This window comes from Symphalangus syndactylus, chromosome 18 (assembly GCF_028878055.3).
Source record: "Symphalangus syndactylus isolate Jambi chromosome 18, NHGRI_mSymSyn1-v2.1_pri, whole genome shotgun sequence".
NCBI lineage: Eukaryota > Metazoa > Chordata > Mammalia > Primates > Hylobatidae > Symphalangus > Symphalangus syndactylus.
The window spans coordinates 111,425,237-111,443,569 of NC_072440.2; the positions used below are offsets into that span (position 1 = coordinate 111,425,237).

Sequence of the window (18,333 nt, forward strand, 5' to 3'; positions counted from 1 at the left end):
CACCTGATACAAAATAACAAAATACATGAAGCAAAAATAACAATATTTAAAGGGTAAATGCTTAAATTCACAATCTGACAATTCTAATACCTATATCTCAGGAATTAATAGAAAAATAACAACAATAAAATCACAAGATAGAAGAGATTATAACTAGAGCACTGGGAGAAAACCGCAAATCCAATATGCTTAAAATTATTAGTCAATAATTTAAGAATTATTTTAAAATGTAGGACACTAAAGAAAGGTAAATAGGCTGGAAAACCTACAAATCAGCATAAGAAGGAAGTGGAAAAGGAAATGTCAACTGAAAATAAGCCTGGAGAAAGGAAAAGAGAATCAAGGATAAAGTTTTGCAAATCAAAAATCCAAACTCACATAATAGAAATAAGTTCAAATATATCACTTCTTCCTTCCAAGCACAGAGGGATTAATCTCACATATTAAAATACAAAATTATCAATAGCAAAGCAGCACTTTCAAATTAAGGGCAAGAAAGAATGGAAATGAAACTACTAAGTAAATATTCACAGAAAGCAAGTTGCTATAGCAAAATTAATCTTAGTTCAAATACAATTTAAGGAAGAAATAATAAACAGCAGGATGGATGCCACATGTGAGCAGTAGAACCAAGGAGGTGACACAGGGTTAAGTCCAATGCTGACCTCACCTCCAGGACACACATGGAGACTAACAGGGGCAGGTCGAGAGAGGAACACTGGGATCGTACTTCTCAATTTAAATGGAAAAGAGACAAAAATCTTATGAGTTTATTAAAGGTTTAAAAATCACAACAAATACTGAATATACATTATTTTCTAGTACCTGGTAATACTTACCAAATTGGACCGTATTAGATTGTAAAAGAAATTACAAAAAAACTGGAGGTGGGAACCGAAGAATTAATAGAAGTAAGAACAAAAACCAAACCCCAAACCCCACATATTTTGGGGAAAATGGCACAGTGATTAAATGGTAAATCACTATAAATGTGAAGGGATTCACCTAGAATAGAGATAAGATGCTAGAGTTCAAGCCACAACCAGCGACAGCCTGGCATTCTGAAGGATGGCACAGGAAAGGGTGCAGTCCCAAGGGAGTACAGAGAAGGACGGCCTCAGGTCCTAGATGGAGAAGGACGTCCCTCAGGCACTGCACGGAGAAGGATGCCTCTCAGTCCTGGATGGAGAAGGATAAACCCCTGTCCTGGATAGAGAAGGATGAACCCTGAATCATGGATGGAGAAGGATGTCCCCCTGCCCTGGATGGAGAAGGACACACCCCAGCCCTGGATGGAGAAGGATGCCCCCCAAGTCCTGGATGGAGACAAATGCCCCTCAGTTTCTACATGGAGACAAATACCTTTGGGGATCTCATGGGGAAGGAGGCCCCTCTCCTATCCTTCACATCCATAGTTGTCCTGACCTGTTAACGTAGAACAAAGAGATTTGGAGAAATAAACATGGAGTTAAACTTTACTCCTAACCCTTTCAATCAACATTTTATAAATTCTAGATTTCATTTTACAAAAATGAGTCAAATGTATGACACAAATACCATATAACAACAGATTAAACCTATTTTTCTAAATCTGAGTCCTGGCTATGGTCTCCATTATTCACTCTACTTTTCTGTATGTCTAAAGCTTTTCAAACTTGAAAATAAAAAAGTTCATTGAAGAAAATGTGACTGTTCAAAAATTAATTTATTCTGTGGGCTCCTTTGGAGGGGTTATGATCTACTAAAATTACTAGTGGATATATATTACAAGCTCAGTGGTGGAAACAGACAATAAGAAAATATTCTATTTTGTTAGAAATTAGTGTTGAGTGAATATTAATCAAAACTTTAAAACCAAAATACATGGATGTAAGAATAGATTATTCCACTTAATTCTCCACTGACTTTAAATCTAATTGCTAAATTTACCCTTTGCCCATTTCTCCTCTTTCAAATCTCCCAGTAACTCTTCATTTTCCTCTCCTGTCAATATTCTGTTCTCATTTATTTATTTTTTCCTATTTCCTGATTTTTTGAACAACTCTGAGGGACTCATGTTTTGCTTGTATTAGAATGAGTTCATTACACAAACCCCTTAGGCAACAAGACCCTCACCAAGGAGAGCACTTGGAGACTCCAGACCATGGAGCCTCTCCTGGTTTTGACTCAGGCTACCTGACAAGTGTGTTTGAGTTACAAATTGTTTAATTTTTTAGATCCCTTACGGAAAAAGAAGGATTTTAATAACCATTCATTTAAAATGCACGTGGACATTTTATAACTGACATTTCTTGCCGTTTCTGCGCTGTGGCCTCGTGAGTAACTGCCTCTGAAGAACCTCACGATCCTCATTCTACCCTTGCTCCTCAGGCTCCAAAGGGCGAAGCCGGAAATCTGTGGATATAAAACACGGAAACATTCAGTCTCTGAAGGAAAAGTCTATAAACCAAAGACGGGAACGGGGACAGAACGTCACGCTACTGCCTGGTGGCATTTTGTTTGTTTTTCATACCTTGCCACGGATGGAACGTCTAAGCCCAGTCCAATGACTTGTCTCCTCAGAGAAGCCCTGTGAGATTCCTTTCCTTACAATCCCGACTTTCCCTTTTCAGGTGAGAGGAGGCTCTTCTAGGTCAAGGGTCAAGTAACTTCTGCAAGTTTACTAGGCCAGTGAAGGGCAGGGTGGGAGGGAGCGGGAACCTTCCAGAACGTGAACCCCAGGCTGCAGGTGCCATGTCGTGTGCTCACCCTTCACTGGGGTTTATGCATCTGAAATTATGACATGGGAAACGTCCACACCACACATGTAACACGTATGCTTTCTGTGCTCTCCAATCTGATAAGAGATGGGGGAGTTTTCCTTGTTTTACTGATTTAATATGGCAAAGGCCTTTCACCGGAAATGGAAGGAAATGTCCCTCGCCAGTGCAGCCAGGAAGCTGTGAGGACAGTGTGGGGGGGTGGGGGGGCGACAATGACCCAGGAGAAGGGAACGGACAGGAGGGGAGACGTCAGCCCAGGCGCCATGTGATTGAATTTGCATTTTTGGGGGAGCCCCACAGGAAGCTGGAGGAATGTGAGACCAGACTCCGTCTTCAGGAGGCCAGCGTGGCATTCGTGGTATCCGTGTGAAGAGCGGACTGAGGGGCGGGACCGGGAGAAGCTGTTTCCGCCAGGAGGAGGGCGCTTCCGGCGGAGAGGGCGGGTCCTGGAAGATGAGAGGCGGCCCCAGCCGATTGGACCAGGAGGCAGGAGACCCACGAGACGAGGCTCTGGGTGACTGGAGTTGGGCAGAGGAGGCATCGGATCAAGGTTTTGCACAAGGGGGTGGATAAATTGCTGTTTGTCGAGGGTATATTGGACCTCACCACCCTGGTGTGTCTGTTCGCCTTGTATGGTCTAACCATCAAGTCTGGGAGAATGGACTCCGCCAAGGGCGCTGAAGCTCTCAGATGTTTCCGCAGAGAACGGTGCTTGGAGCCGACTAACCTCCTGCAGGAAACAGCAGAGGCGTCCGGGGCTCGGTGTCCTCAGATAGTGACGGAGAGGATGCAAAAGGGCCATTTTCTGAGAACACAGCCAAGAGCTGCAGTGGGTTCTACGTCCTCCCACGTGACTGGGACGAAACTGACGCCTTTATATCTTCAGACGGGGTCCAGGAGGGACCGGGGCTCCATCCCAGGGCAGTCAGGTTCTTGTTCCTCCTGAACGCTAGCTGGTTGCCTCTATCTTGAAAACGTTTTGTCATTGAAGTAAGGACAGGGTGTGCTTATCTGCAGCCAAAACGGTCTTCAGTGATGCAAATGTGCAGGTGACCTAGTCTCCCTGATGCCAGTGCTTTCCGAGCGTGCACCTGGAAACCCGGGCAGGTCGGTCCCAGGCTGTGCAGGGCGTTCTTCAGATCTAACCACTCAGAGCCAAGGTTTGCTCATGTATGAAAGTTAATCCATCTCCACAGCCATCCCCACAGCCTTTTACACCAAAACCATGGGAAAACGGCATACATTTATCCAATGGTAGAAGCAAGCACTATTGTTTCCTAAAATATTCCGTAAGAATGCCCAGAAATGCAAACACACATGAGGTCCTAGTGCCTGGTGGGAACCTGAGGTCCCCTTTCAGGGAAGTTCCTGTGATGCTGCTGCGGCTAATAACAAAACGTGAAGGAGCAGAGCCTAACTCCTGATCAGGTAATTATGCCAATGAAATGGCAGCAATGAAGCATTTAGGCAAATGAGCCATCTCATACAGCCGAATATCATTGCTCAGTAAATGATTCGCAAGATAGCCACCGTTAACTTTAAAAAACCCCACAATTTATAAATTTGGAAAAGCAGAGAAGACTTTATTTCTTGTAAATGGTTACAGCCTGCAAGGAGGCCACCCTGTGGGCTGGGAAGTCCAGCCTCCTGCCAAGACCAGAGACGGGCACTTCCGGGAGGAGGGGTTGGGGCAGGAGCTTCGGGCTGAACAGTTGGCTAAAGATACCCATTCATCAGGCACAGGAGAGCTGTGGATTTTCAGGAAGGTGGTGCTGACACATGTATTGAACAGATACGTGTGTAACATATGACTCATGTTCACCTTGGGGTGGAGATGTAACATTTAAATGTATTACAGTCAGGTCCTGTATGTCAAAAGGTGTGTTCAGAATGTGAAGGGAGCCTCCAAACCGGTCAGAACCCATCTGTGGTCTGGGGTCGCTTAGGAGAGAGTTACTGAAATCAGCCTCTTGTGCAATCAGAGCTGTAGTTGTGGCTCACGGAGCAGTGTCTGTGAGCTGGATGAGCTGTGATGGGTTTAATGTTGATTCAAGGCCAGTGCTTGTTTGGCTGGTGGCAGTGAGGACAGTCGATTCTTTGCATGCGGGGTGTGTGACTTCACCCTTGCCTGCAGTGGCCTTAGGTCCTGTTCATAATTTGGTATCTCGTTGCCGCAAAGAGTCTGTTCTGTTCGTTTTTATAATCTCCGTTTTAAAGCTGGTTATTGTTGTGTCTAAACCGTAAACTGGAGGGGTATCTGAGGCCTGTCCAGCCTCCCATCCCATCATGGCCAGGAACTCAGCTTAAAGGTTTTTCTGGGGTTTCCGTGGCCATTCCATCAGTTGTTGGGGGGCACTTAGGATTTTATTTTTAGTTTATATCACGAAGAGGAAAAACAATAAAAATGCATTAAAATTTTCCATGTCCCTCAGAAAAAATTTGCATAGTAATTTTTGGTTATTCCACAAATTTATCCAATGGCTCTGCACATGATCACATTTAAACCTTTCTAAGGGAACACACAAGATATAAAATCAAAGCAATTGTACGGTGGAAGTTTCAAGGCAGCACAACTTGCAGGAAAATGAGGCAGCGGAAGGAGAGGAAGGGGACTCATCGTGAACGCTGGGTCAAAGGAGGATAGAGAGAAGTCCATGGAAGAACCTCCCCATTTCAAGTTTGGGATATTCTGCCTAATCCCTAGCTGCTATTTGTTCAAGCTTTTTAGCTGCTTTTAAGTCATAGCTTCTGCTCTGTGGGGTCTGGAGGCTGGCAGAGGCCCAGCAGGAAAGAGCTGCCGGCTAATTCCAATAGCACTGCTCTTCTGCCCAACGGAGTTGTTTAAATGTTGATTTTGGCAAAATCCGTGAGCAGGTTGCTCTCCCCTCCCCAGATCTCTCAGGATACTTTGTAAATCATCTGTGAGCACACTTTTACTGGTCCTGCAGCAATCTTCCTTACTTATAACCTATCAAAACATTTTAAAGCGACACAGGTCTGGGACATGTGAGGAGAGCATGTAGACACATGCCCTGCTGGGATCCACAGTGCTCTGAGACCCTCATCTCCCCCACAGACTGTGACAAGAGGGCACTCTGGGTCACCGAGGGGAGGTTGTGGAGGAGCAGAGACCCTGTGTTGTGAGTGCCTTCCGACCCTGCGCGTGACTCCCTGTTCAAGTCCACAGGCTCCGAGTGCCTTCCGACCCTGCGCGTGACTCCCTGTTCAAGTCCACAGGCTCCGAGTGCCTTCCGACCCTGCGCGTGACCCCCTGTTCAAGTCCACAGGCTCATCATGGCCTGGAAAATGCTGGCACTGCTCCTAAGTCCACCTTTGAAAATTGGCTTGAACATGAGAACATGATCATTCCTATTTTATTCATTGCGTGTATTCAACAAGTGTTGTTTCGTTGTCCTTGTGTTAGGTGTAGGGTACATGACAAAAAATCAAACACGCTGCCCTTCAGAACACAGCCAAGTGGGGACGACAGACCTTGAGTCAGTGAACACGTGATCTTGGTGTGTGTGTATCCAGTGGTACCTGGTAAGTGTGCGTGTGTGTGTGTGAGAAACAGAGAGAAACTGTGAAAATGACTGATTTAGAGGAAAGGTTCACTGAGATATTGTGGAACTTTCAGCCTAAAAATATAATTTTCAGAAATAGGACTTTAGATTTTCTGTTAATTGAACCTTTTTTCAGAAACTTGGCTTAAAAAATATCTTCAAGACAGTGTTTTTGGAGGGGAGCCTTGACCCCAGTTTTCTAAATAATAGATACTCCCGAGAGTTTAAATTTTAATAGGTGAACTATTATTGATTCTTTAAATTCAGGTCCTCATAAACAAAGCAGGCACCACCAAGACTCACATTAAGCAATAGTCTAAGGAAACAAAGCCATCGGAGCATGGAATGACAGCGCAGGAGGCAGTGTCCTGTCTTCACACCCTGCAGAGCAGGCCCACGTCACCCCCAGGACACGGTGACAGCCCAGATGGAGCAGGGAGGGCCCCAGATCAGAGCAGGATGAGGACAGATCTAAAAACTGTGAACTGTAAAAACCAATGTCTTCCTAGAAGGATGACAGTCTTAAGGCTGCATTCCTCATGATACAAAGCATTTGAATGTTTCCCACGATGGAGAAAAATGTTGAGTGTTCTTTTTTTCTGGTTTTGTGAATGAAAACTTATACGTGGGCAGAGGCAAGTCCCAAGGGGGCCCAAACACGGTGGGCACACAGGAAGCTGCCTTAAGAAGCGGATTTTCCCCTTAGCGCACACCCAGCCATGGTCTTCTGTGTCCAGTGTCATGAAAATATTTGAACCAGGGACGCAAATGAATTTCTATTCCTTACCAGATTTTTAAAAGAAGTTATTAAGTTTTTTTAAACCTGACTTGTCAAATGAGGATAAAACCTTTCTCTATGAAGCACAAATTAAACAATGCAGGAACCAGATGGAAAACAGCTTCCGGTGTCCTGCAACCACTCTGCGAACTTCAGTTTCCTTAAAACACTCGGATCTTTGTTGAACTGAAACATTTTATCAGGAACGAATAGAAAAGATGGGCCGTTATAATATATATTAAGAACCAGGTGCTGTACCCTCAGGGGGGCTCACACCTTATATACTAGGGGGTCAGGGGCCTGGGTAAATTAACTAACCAAAATGAACAGAATTTGGCACAGGACAAATGGGGTAAAATTCTGGACATACCACCTGCTATGTCTGTAGCCTTGGACCCATTATTCACCTGTGTAAAAGCCAGATAAGACAGCACGTGCCTCAGTTCTCCCAGGAACCCTGCCCACCTCCTCCTGGGGGCACAGGGACCCTCCCCACCTCCTCCTGGGACTACAGATATCCTCACCACCTCCTCCTGGGGGCACAGGGACCCTCCTCACCTCCTTCCAGGGCACAGGGACCCCCCCTGCCCGACCTCCTCCTGGGAACACAGCGACCCTCACACCTTCTGCTAGGAGCACAGGCCATCCATGAGTTTTTGCTGAAGTACACAGAAATGTGTAGTGAATCCTCAACAATTGAAGACATGTTTCATTTCCCACCCTGGGCACCAGCCAGTCCCCCAGAGAAGGTAAGTGTGATCAGAGCAGGGGCGTGGCACAGCTCTCCCCAGACACCATGACCGGCAGGACAGATGTGAAGGATGCTGAGGTCTGGCTAGCCCCTGCTCAGGTCCCGGAATGGCCAGAACGCACCGTTCTCTTCTGAAAAATCAGACATAACCCAGGGGAATTAACATCAGATAAGCCCGGTGTCCCCAGCAAGGAAAAGTGTCATTTCGTGTGGGCAGCCCTCCTTCAGCTCTGCCCATACCATGCAGTGTGCCCTGCATGTAAAGGGACCGGATTTGGAAAAGAAAGCGCAGGCTTTTATTCACCACGTGCCACACACAGGAAAAATCAACATTAGTTCTGTTTTTCAAATGCGAAAGCTGCATGCAGAACGAGTCGTGTTTCCTGAAGCCACAGTCGTAGCCGTTTGTGGGAACCTGGAGGTTGGATTCTGGAGGGACGTCCCTGTGAGTCGGGTGCCCAGGTTCCCAGGAACTTTGCTGTCTCCTTGCCATTGCTGCAAGGATGGGGCGCTGGGGACATGCATCCTAGAAGCCTGCTCTGCTGTGATCACAGCCCAGGGGTGGAAAGCGGGAGAGCCAGAGCCTCACCTGGACAGCAGGACTTTCCCCGATGGAGAAGCAAGTTACACGCTACCATGTGGGGTACAATCAGAAACTTTCATGGGGATTAAGTTTTTGAAACAAGACCTGTGTGACATGTAGCTGCATTCTCATATTCTGAAGCATTTCATGGAAATGCCTAATATATTGACGTAGAAATGGGATCCTGTCAACACTCAGCCATCCGTGTGCAGAAGAGCAGGCTCAGTCCAAGCCCATGGCCACCAGGCCTCCTCTATACAGCTCTGATGGCGGAATGCATATCGTTTTGGCAGCAATGCCTAATCAGGTTCAATTAGGCTATTTTTAAATGGGTTTGCCTTAGTGTAGAAAAGCTGGTCAGTGTGCGGCGGTGGGTGGGGCAGGGCTGGCTAGGAGGTGAAGGAAGCCGTAGTTTTAGTATAAATTGGCTTCAGAGACTCCTTGATATATACGATGTGCATGGGAAGGCCTGGGGATGTTCTGCTTTTAGACACACTTTCTGTCTCTGGCATCAGCTCACAGATGTGCAGACATTTCTCTGTCTTGTGGGGCGGCCAGAGTCGAACAGGCAGGGAAGGGGTTGCTGAAAGCCATTTTCTCATTTGACAAAGTTTCAGTGAGTTGAGAAACTGACGTTAGTTATTGAGCACTGTGTTTGCAAGTGTCTGAGCGTCGTCACTGAACAAAACCAGCCCAAGTGTGTGTCCCTGCGGAGCTCACAGTCTGTGGGCCGAGTGCTAAACACCAACAGGTATTTGTGAGTAAACTGTGATGTCAGAAGACGGCAGGGGCCATAGTTTTTGTCTTTTGTTTACAAGGCCATGGCGCTTGTGGCCGTGCAGGCGGCATCCTCAGAGCAGCCTTGTGGATACCCTGGTGTCTGGCAGGAGGCCCGCGGGAGGCAGTGGGACAGCAGCATTCACACAAAGGGAACAGCAGGCAGGGGCTCTGACAGGGACGTCTCCCCCATGTCAGGGGGAAACAGGGAAGAGCCCATGGGCTGAGGACACAGAAAAGTGGGGGCCGTGGTGGGAAAGGTCGATGGGCACGACCTCGTGAGGGCTTCACAGGACCCAGGAGGGCACCGCAGCTCTTACTGGAGAGCGTCTTACTGGAGGGAATCAGGAAGCCTCGCAGGGTTTCAAGCAGGAAAGTGACAGATATGACACCTTTTTAAGTGGATTGTCAGGCTTCTGGGTCGAGAAGGGCTGGGCTGGGAAGGTGGCCCCTGCCCGAGTCAGGAGGGGCATCCGCATGGTTCAGGCTTATCTGGTGGCAGCAGTCATGGGAACCGCTTTGTGTGTGTGCTGGGAGTGGGCCATTAGGATTTTCCGAGGAATTACACTGGGGTATGAAAGAAAGAAAGAGATGGATGATTAACTCAAAGCATTTGCATAAGCAGCTGAGGGACGTGTTGCAGCACCTGGGGTGGGGGCTTGCAGTGCAGATGATACTAACATCCTGGAGTGAGTACCCCAAGGCACGGCATGCGAGTACCTCTGTGTCCCACCTCCCTCACTGCAGCCTCTGTCCTGAGACTTGTTCTGGTCTGTGGAGGGTGACCGAGAGGAAATAGCTCACATCACCTCCAGGTAGAAGCAGATGGAAGCACCTTCCCTGTTTCATCCTTGCCCATGCAGGGACCTCAGAAGCCTCACCAATGGCTGTGCAGCAGTCAGACCCTGAGTGACTGCGTGGAGCAGAGCTCTCTGCTGACAGCTGTGCAGCTTCCCTGAATGAGAAATGAGCCTTCACTGCCTGCAGTCACCAAGGCCTGGAGGCTTCTCTGTTGAAGAAGCAAGCAGACAGGTGGAGAAGGTTGTGGGTGGGGAAGTTGGAAGCTCAGTTTTGAGCCTTTTGAGCTCTCTATTAGACAACCAAGTGCAGACATCAAGCAGGAACTTGATACATGAGTGAACAGTCTGGAAGTGCATGAACTTTATGTCATGGGAAATGATAACCCTCCCCCAAAAATACAACTCAGTAGATAAATTGAACTATTTTGAGTTTAAGAAGCTCACTTTCTAAAGAGCAAGCTATACAATAAAATTAATGTTAAGAAAAACTATGCATATTAACATGATGTGTCATTTGTAATGTTATGTGACTAAAACTTTTCGATCTCAATGATAGTTTGTAATACATTGGCTAGTTCAGAAAAGTGCTGAGGCATGGCGAAGTTGCTGAGGCATCCCAGAAACCCTGCTCTGTACACTGTCATAAAAATGATAATATTAAAAGCCACGATCTTTAAAACGAAGATGACCCCGTGATATTTGGGCATCGGAATTCCCCAGGCTCTTACAATTCTTTAATTTCAACTTTGAATGGTGTTTCATTTTCAGCAACCACCTGCATAAATAATTCATTCTCTTTAAAGATGCTGGGAACTAAGCAACTGGGATAATTGACAATTTTGAAAGGAAGAAGATGAATGTGCATGTTATGGAAAGGTCATGCTTCCTATAAGGTTTTTCTCTCTGAGGATTTGTGTGGTGCTGAATGAAAAAATATTAAATCAACTAAAATCTTTTTCTTGAAAATCTCATAAAATTACAAAATAAAGTTTCTTTTGTGTGAAGTTAAATAGAAATGAAAATTATAAGTGGAATATTTAGAATACATAATGCATCCTCTGTAGATAATTTTAATCTAGTGCAGTCTTTTAAAATCAACATAGTTTTTTGTTTCATATTAATTAAATATAGATGTGATTTGTCAAATTGAAAGTTTCAAAATTTTTTAGAAAGAGACTGTACGCTGCTATAAATAGTAAGTACCAGAATGGTAAGTTATCCTTAGGGGTGTTGGCTGTTGACTGGTGATATTAAATACAAGTGATTTCCCCTTTGTCATACTGGAGCCTTGTTCCATTTACAAAGAGATAATGTAAGTCCAGCAAACCAGCTAGCTTACTTTTAAACGAAATTCTCAGCGTTTACTGAGGCCTCAGGTACCAGACATGCACGAACAGCTGCAGGTACTAAAAGGCGAACAACTTGGTCACCCTTCTTGACTTGCTACTAAAATGATAAATTACTTAAAACATGAAAAATAACTATTGTTCATTGAAAAATTAAATATAAATATATTAAATATAAAATAAATATAGAATCAGGCAAGGATTTATAACTTACTTAAAGAAGTAGCCAGGTCCTAGCTCTACATATGGAAAAGTCCCATTGCTAGGCTGACTCTATGATGGCTAAAACATATGGCACCCTTTTTTAGCCAACAACGAGAAATGCATAAATGCATGCTTCCTGAGTCACTTGCAAGGTTGATGGTCTTGAAGGAATATCATTTATGTCTTGGCAAAAGATCAGTGGAGACAGTGGCATTTTAGCTAGGGCCTTAGGGATGGGCTGGTCATTTATTTCTCTAGTTTCTCTGAGTTCAGTCTGATACCAATGTAAATCACCAGAAAAAAAAATTGGCAGCACCACCGTGGCTCCCTGTAGAAATGCTGTCACTGAACAGCACTTCCACGTGTGCCTTTATTTACTTTGATAATTACAGCACTATTCACGATCACACCCACCTAAGAAATTAGCACTGATTGAATAATACCATCTAGGATACAGCCTCTACTTAGATTTCTGTAATTGCCCTGGAGAGAGTTTCTTTTATTGTTTTTGAACCCAAGTTCATGTATTGTATCTGAAGGGTTTGTCTCCATCCTGTTTTTTTAAGAATTGACTTTTTTAAGCAGGGTTTTAGATTCAGAGCAAAATTGAGAGGAAGGAACAGAGGTTTCCCACATATCCCCTGCACACTCAGGCTGGCAGGTACCAGCCTGCTACCACCATCCCCGCTGAAACAGAACAGTGGTTACAGTGGATGAGCCTCCAAGGGCACACACCATGACGTCACAGGGCGTCCACAGCTTCTGCTGGGGTTCACTTTTGGTGTTTGGGCAGATGAAGAAGGGTGGAGACCGTAGGAAGTTGAGGGAGCCGCTGGGGGTCCCGCAGGGAGCCTGTATTGTGCATTGACCTCCAAATTCTGCAGAAGAGGAGGCACTTTGAATGCATGTTCCTGAGAAATGATCTGACCACATGCACATTTAGAAAGATGGCCAAGGAAAGGGGAGACGTGCATTTGGCTGGGCGTCGGAAGGATCCAGAGGACAGAGCATAAAGCAACAGCTTAATGGCGTTTACTTCAACCCCATGCCCATCATTGCGTGCCTGCCCTTCCAAATTCAATGACAATGGCCTCTTTCTCCATCTTTATCTATTTTTATTTTAACTATATACATATAGAAAATAATATAGTTACATATATGCTACATGTGTGTATATACTTAAAATAATATATTATTATTCAATGTAATATACATTTTAAATATTAGGTTGGTTCAAAAGTAATAGCAGTTTTTGCCACTAAAAGTAATGACAAAAACCACAATTACATCAACCTATGTTCTATATTTTTCTACATATGTGTTATATATGTTTTAAATATAAACCTCCTCCAATACTGTTTTGGAAACAGGTGTGATGCAATTAATACATTTCTGCATGAATAGCTTATTCTTTTTCCCTTAGCAGCACAGCAGTTTCCTAGAACAATCTCCTGCACTATGTTCGGGAGGGGGTTCTCTGAAGACAAGGATGGACGTTGGCCTCTGAGGACGCAGGTGCCACACAGTGCCCACACATCACCACAGAAACGGACACCAATGATGCTTTGAAGAAGACCTATTTCAGAGCCCGTGTTGATTAGGAGAATCTAATTTACATGACTTCTGAGGCTCTAGAATTTCTCTGTAACATCACCAGGCTCAGTTGTTTTGAGTTGAGCTAAGCAGTGACTGGTCAAAAATACTGTCCTGGCCTCTGGGGATGAAAGCAGATGCTGTGCCTGGGGGTCACTCTGTTTAGCGAGACACTCTCCTTGTGAAGTGTCTCCCCGTGCCCGGCTGTCATTGCTTGTGTAGTGGGATATTCTCCTTCTGACGTTGTCTCCCCCTACCTACTTGTCACTGCCTGTGTAGCGGGACACTCTCCCTGTCCAGGAGTCTCCCATTCTGCTTTCATGCCTTTCTCACATGCCAGCTGTGGGGAGGAGACCTTGGGTCGGGCAGTCCTCAGAGCTGAGTCTTCAGAGCTGAGTGCCGCAGTGGAGCTGGGTCCTGTTGGGCACCCGCTGCTTACGGCACAAACACACTCATACCCTTTAAATTGTTCTCTCCGAAGAGCCATTTCTGCTTTCAAAAATAGGACCACGGCGGATATTAGTTTCCAGAAAATGCTTTTTGGGACATCTTCCCGGCACAGAGCACCACCCTGTTGTATTCTCTGGAGCCTTTTCCAGCTACTGGATGCTTCCAGGAACGTTGGCTGGCTGCATAACAGTATGGGTGAAAAATGCATTGCCATGATGTGCAGTAGGACCGAGCAAAGCAACTGACTCGAATTTCATAGCCTCATGCCCAGCTCCGCAGCAAGTCCCAGTGCCTCCCCTATCCACATGGAAATCACTGACATTAGCATCAGATGTGTGTGATAAATAACAAGATAAGATAACTGTCTTTAGAAGGCACCTATTAAAATAAAAATCTCACCTTATTCTGTTAGCACCTCTATAGGACTTTATTTTTCAAACCAGCTTTTGATATGGCTTGAAGCAAAGTACCCTGAACATCTGAGGCAGCACAAAGTTAGAGCCCAGAGAGGGGTGTGAGGGACTTGGCATGAGCTGCAGCTCCAAGGGGCAGTGACAAGAATGTGGCCCTCTGGGCTGCCGGGCTCCGGATCAGAAACCTGACAAGCACATGCTCACAGCACCTGCCATGGGCACAGCCAGGGAAATGTCACTGCTTCTGCCGTAAAGAGTGTGCGGGCAGGGAGCCCCCACCCCCACCCCCACCCCTGCCCGCCATGTGTTCTCTCAGTCGCTGGTGCTCCCTGGAGTCTGGCCGGAGGCTCTGCTTGCTGCCATGGCCTCTCCTCCTGGCTGGTGTCACTCAGCTCCACAGTCCTCAGTGTCATCTGTAGACAAACGACCCCAAGCTTTCGTCTTTACTCTGGAGGCCTCTCCTGAGCTCCACACTTGTGATACTTCACATTCCAGCTCAGATGTCTCAGTGTCTGGACAAGAGGTAACAGGCACCTCTGAGGCCTGGGAGAAGCCCGCCAGCACCTGTGGCCAGCCCCCTGCATCCAGGGCACCACGCTCGCCCGCGGCTCTCACCAGGAGCCTGGAGGTCCAGCTTCACTCCTGCTGCGGAGGCTGTAGCACATCTGAAATCTCTTCCAACTGGACTTTCTAGTTTGCTGTGTTTTTCTTCAGGCCCTCCCGGTTGTCTCCCCCGGGGAAACAGTGAACTGAGGAGGCTGAGGTGCCGTCAGGGCGGCGTGCGGGTCTCACGTCCAAGACGATGTCCTGGGGCCTTGTGAACACCAAGACACTGAATCCTTCAGGCAGCTCATTGGGTGTTACTCTTGTTCCACACATGAGGAACCTGTCAGAGAACTTTACTTACCCCAGTGATACAGATAATGGTTATGGAGTGTTAGCTCCTGTTCCAGGAATAGAGAATCTGTCGCTAAACAGCAGAAGGCCATTATTCAAAGGATCACGCAGACTGGATCGTAGAAGGAGGAGAATGGCGTGAACCCGGGAGGCGGAGCTTGCAGTGAGCCGAGATTGCGCCACTGCACTCCAGCCTGGGTGACAGAGCAAGACTCCGTCTCAAAAAAAAAAAAAAAAAAAAGAGTAACTGACCTTGGGTTCTCTCCAGCGCACAGCATCACGGGAGACACCTGAAGGGAATAAGGAAGCCTCAGCCCCAGCTCACTGACTCCGTGTGCTCCACAGCAGCAGCGATGCTTCTCAAACGTCTGTGGGCATCAGGAGAAAGGACAGATCAGGGTTGCGACACAGCCCACAGTCGCCTCCTCACCACGGCGGAAGGATGCGTGCGTTTGTGATTACATGCTTGATCAACAGGGTTCTCCAGAAAGAGGCTGAAGGTGAGCCTTCCAAAATCTTTTCTGCAGTCAATTTCCGTCTCTGTGTAGGTCTGTAAAATCATCCCTCCATGAATTGCCTACTGTTTTTCCAGTTCGGTAAGTGGGCGGTTGACATGAAGCAACACCCCTGCTTTATCATTCACCTGACAATACCTTTAGTCGAAAATAAAATTGTTCACTTATGCAGGGATGCTATGCCCTGAAAAAATTAGCAGAAGAACTGGAGAGAAAAACCTCCTTCGAAAACTGCCCCCAGCTTTGACTGAGGTCACAGGATCTCCTGGAAAACGCAGTGAGGGTGTGAACAGGGGCCAGGGGAGATTCTCCGTGCTTCTTCAGCCCCCGCTGTGGAGGGCAGACAGGAACAGGCCGTGCTAGGGTGAAAGCAGAGCCGGGGACTGGCGCTGGACTCCAGCTGCAGGACCAGGAGGGGCTTCACGAGGAGATGGCGTTTAATTAGAACATGATGAGCATGCATCGAGAATTTAACAGCAAAGAAGCTTGCAGGTTATTGTAGCCTAAAGAGTCACAGGTGAGTCACAGGCTGAATTAAATAGCGGTTTTCACTACAGTGTTACTACTTCAGCAAAATAAGAGGAAACACTCATACTTGCTGAAGGTGACGTATTAAACCAAACTGCAGGGGAGGTTAAACAGATCGCTGTGAATGGCCAAAAATCCAATGTCAAAATAAGGAGTTATTGCTGCTTAACTCAAAGAAATGCCAGGGTGACTTACTCAGCATTAGAGTGGGGCTTGGGGAACAGGAATAAGGCAGTGATGAAGGTTAATGTGAACAAGGATTAGGTGAGGAATAAGCCACTTATCTTCTCATTTAATAAATACCCGATGTAGTCCCCCAAATTATATCCATGGAGTATGTAGTAAAAGTGTTATTTGAGGTCAGTTCATGGATTCTTAAATAACTAATAATGGGAATATTAACTCCATTTAAAAAAGTCAGATCCCAAGACACATAATACACTACTCAGAAATCTGCATGTGATAAAAAGCAATGTAAATAGAACTAAATCTTTGAAAAAATATATAATCTTACACTTTCCATAAGCTGCAAGAAAAAATTAATAAATATTTTTTCACAATAGCTAAAAGATTTTGTATGGCCAAAGAACAATAAACAAGATTAACAGCAAGTAACAAACCAAGATAAAATATATGCAGCCTATGTAACTGTGCACGCCTTAGCCTCCCTGCCTCCAGCCTCCCACCCTCCAGCCTCCCTGCCTCCCACCCTCCAGCCTCCCTGCCTCCCACCCTCCAGCCTCCCTGCCTCCCACCCTCCAGCCTCCCTGCCTCCCATCCTCCTGCATCCAGCCTCCCACCCTCCAGCCTCCCTGCCTCCCACCCTCCAGCCTGCCTGTCTCCCACCCTCCAGCCTGCCTGTCTCCCACCCTCCAGCCTTCCTGCTTCCCACCCTCCAGCCTGCCTGCTTCCCACCCTCCAGCCTGCCTGTCTCCCATCCTCCAGCCTGCCTGTCTCCCACCCTCCAGCCTGCCTGCTTCCCACCCTCCAGCCTGCCTGTCTCCCACTCTGCTGCCTCCCACCCTCCAGCCTCCCTGCTTCCCACCCTCCAGCCTGCCTGCCTCCCACCCTCCAGCCTCCCTGCCTCCCACCCTCCAGCCTCCCTGCTTCCCACCCTCCAGCCTGCCTGCTTCCCACCCTCCCACCCTCCAGCCTGCCTGCTTCCCACCCTCCCACCCTGCTGCCTCCCACCCTCCAGCCTCCCTGCCTTCCACCTTCCAGCCTGCCTGTCTCCCACCCTCCCACCCCGCTGCCTCCTACCCTCCCACCCCGCTGCCTCCTACCCTCCCACCCTGCTGCCTCCTACCCTCCAGCCTGCGGGCAGGCGGCCCCTCCTCTACACAGCCTTGCAGGAAGAGGAAAGAGGAGACAATACCGGATGATACTTGGAAGGTGATATTAGGTAAATAAGGGAAAATATGTAAATTCACAATCCACAAAAGCAGAGTGCTCGATAAGCATGAGATGATGTTCAGTCTCCTAAAATATAAGAAACTAAACATAAAACCAACAATACCAACAATGTCATACCATCTTTTCTCTCCTAGGATCGGAAAACATTTTTTTAAGTGACAGTTACTTGAGTTGGTTGAGATGTGCACTGTTGGCACCAACGTGGACAGACGACCGTTTGACAGTATCCGTGAAAGTAAAAAGGCATGTTTGTAACTGGACAAAAAATGCTCTATTTTAGAAATCTTTTCCTCAGAACCTGCTCTTACTGGACAAATCTGTACGTTTATGACTCTTCACCTTATTATTTATCTTTTAAAAGTTTTGGCTCAGCCGTATATACACATGCTTAAAACTAAAACAATGTATAATGTGCGCAGAGGAGAGAGTTGCTTCGTTACCCCCATAATGGCTCATCTCTGCCAAGACCAAGATAACTCCTTTATTAGTTTTTGCAGTTTTTACACAAATACAGCAAATGAAAATATATAGTTAAAGGGTGGTTTAGAAATTGCAGACCCATGCTTCTATAAAAAAACAAACCTGTGAAGTAAAGCACAGCATCCGTTTGCAGTCCTCTAAGTGAAGCCTGATGGTCCAATGCCGCATCCTGAAGGTATTTGGTTAATCTCTCTGCAGGCCACCTGCCCCAGTCCCATAGGTATGGTTGTGATTCATTCGAAATACAGGTTTGTTCATTTGCTTCTGTGTGCATCCCATTTGGGCATTTCCACCCACCTGCGTTGATTCTTTTACATAGTTCTAAAACAACAATACAAATGGTCTATTCAATGAAGTGATGTATTTGTGGGATAGGTATGTGAAATTTAACGTAGTTCTCAAAGCACAAAAAACCCTACTGAGAAGCGTGCTGCAACCAACTTATCCATTCCATTCCCAGCCCCATCCATGACAAGCTTG

The 18,333-nt window shown here is 46.5% G+C and overlaps 1 long non-coding RNA gene across 1 annotated transcript; it reads right to left on the bottom strand.

Moving 5' to 3' along the window:
- Nucleotides 1-1,361: 1,361 nt before the first annotated feature.
- Nucleotides 1,362-2,604, bottom strand: LOC129468017 (uncharacterized). Its single transcript, XR_008652531.1, has 3 exons — nucleotides 2,513-2,604; nucleotides 2,287-2,394; nucleotides 1,362-1,425 (listed from the first exon to the last, which is right to left on the bottom strand). It is a non-coding gene; the product is annotated as an uncharacterized lncRNA (long non-coding RNA).
- Nucleotides 2,605-18,333: the final 15,729 nt, after the last annotated feature.